Source organism: Argentina silus (genome assembly GCF_951799395.1).
Source record: "Argentina silus genome assembly, chromosome: 1".
NCBI lineage: Eukaryota > Metazoa > Chordata > Actinopteri > Argentiniformes > Argentinidae > Argentina > Argentina silus.
The window spans coordinates 1,608,484-1,610,849 of record NC_139655.1 but is presented as its reverse complement, the minus strand read 5'-3'; positions in this window follow the sequence as shown (position 1 = coordinate 1,610,849).

Sequence of the window (2,366 nt, the reverse complement as noted above, 5' to 3'; positions counted from 1 at the left end):
CACAAAAGAACTGCCAATATGGCCAATATGTCCTCTGTAGCATGGCCATCTCGTGACTACCCTGAAAGGACTGACGAGGTGAGTTCTCGTTGTGTGGATGAACGTATACCCATGTGATGGCCTCCTTACCAAACTGGCTTTACGTCACAACAGAATCTGATATCGCTACACAGATTGTAGGGGGAGGGCGGTACATGGACATATCACACAACGAGTGGCTGAGACGCTTGTGGGGGGGTTAAGTATGGCTTCAATGTTAATCTTTAATATACAGTACCAGTCAACAGTTTGGACACACCTTGTCAAGAGTGTGCAAAGCTGTCATCAAAGCAAAAGGTGGCTACTTTGAAGAATCTAAAATATAAAACATATTCTGGTGATTTTTAACACTTTTTTGTTTACTACGTAATTCCATATGTGTTCCTTCATAGTTTTGATGTCTTCAATATTAATCTACAATGTAGAAAATAATTTTTTTAAAAAGAAAGAAAAAAAAAACATTGAATGAGAAGGTGTGTCCAAACCGTTGACTGGTACTGTATATCTATCTGTATAGCAGAATCTGATATCGCTACACAGATTATAGGGGGAGGGCGGTACATGGACATATCACACAACGAGTGGCTTAGATGTTTGTGGGGGGTTAAGTATGGCTTCAATGTTAATCTTTAATATATCTCTATCTGTACATCCACATGTTCATGTTGGCATACATCTCAGTATGAAGTGCACAGCAGTATATATATACGCCAACCATACTTTGTAGTGTGCTACAGCAGTAAGGATATTGAGACACCGGTGTTTGTGGTGAGTACATACTATTTGCTGTACAGGTCTGCCGCTTGCCATGCTCTTTTTCAGGGTTTTTGTTTTTCTAACCCTAACCTAACCTTTTCTTTTTTTTCATGGAGGATAGAAACCTCAGCTGAAGCCATCTTGGATCGCCTCTATGCCCCTTTATCCCATTCATAACCACAATACCAAGACAGGCTTTTCATCCTGTCATTCATAGGCATGCCGTGTTCCCGGCCTCCAGCACTCGGTCGCCTTAAGGGAAAGTTAAATGGGGTCAGGCTAACAAAGCAGTAAAACAAATAGCCCGGGTGAAATGGGGGAACCACTCATTGGATTTAGCTAGATAGATAGATAGATAGATAGATAGATAGATAGATAGATAGATAGATAGATAGATAGATAGACAGACACATAGACAGATAGATAGATAGATAGACAGATAGATAGATAGATAGATAGATAGATAGATAGCCAACTATGATTGTCCTAGTGAGTGGCGAAAGGCTCTTACAAAAGTCTTAAAAATTCATATAAGAAATAGCACAGATAACAGAGAGTTAACAGAGAGTCTTGGGGGGAAGTTAGTTAAAGGATTGACTGAGGGAGGGAGTATCGTTTGGGATCTGTGTGAAGGTGTCGGTGGACAGCTGCCTATATCCAACTCATTTCGCGCAACCTGCACTGCAGTGATGTCATCAATGCGAGTCCAGGAGGGGGGTGGGCGCTGACTTGTGTGTGCTATTTCAGCCGCTGCGGCTCCTTTGTGTCCTTTAAATAGAAAAGAGGTTACATTCCAATAATAATACTATTAATTAGTAAGGGGATTAAAGCTGTAAGAGAGGTCTGGTCTTTCAGGAGCAGTTCAGTGTGCTACATACGGGATCGGGGGTGGGGGGGTGGGTGGAGGGGAGGGGAGGGAGGGAGGGGGGGTTGGGGAGTGGGCTGGGGGGGAGGGGGGTTTGGGGAGTGAGCTGGGGGGGGAGTGGGCTGGGGGGGGGGGGTGCCAACAGACAGAGGATTTTGTGCGTAGGGGGTGTGTGTGTGTGTGTGCGCGCGCGCGTGCGTGTGTTAGTATGAGAGACTTTTCGTCAGGGTTGTGCAATCGTGTGCTTCAGATTTGAAGTATAATCACCACAGTAATTGCATGGGTGCTGTGTGACACAGGGCGGCGTGACATCTCCCTGTCTCTTTCTCTTCATCTCTCCGTCTGTCTGAACCTGAGGTGATCAGGTTCACAGCTGGCATCTGGTCGGAAATCGTTATCGACTGTTTATTTAAAGACAAGGTGGTTCGTGTTACCTGTGTGATTGCTGGAGTAACCCGACCCGGCTGCTGACCCAGTAGAACTGGAACATTTACTCTGAAGTGACTGAGACACACAGCGCAGTACTGTGTCGTTCCTCAACACCACCGGCCTGACGATCAAAACCATTTTGTGTCCTTTCAGGAAAGCAGAGCCTTAGAGGGGGGATTTCTTGTTTCGCCGATTTTTCTACCACACATTTTTACTCTCTAGTCTATTTCGACCTTGTTCCCGACGAGCACCCTTTTCGATCCCGTTTATCGTTACG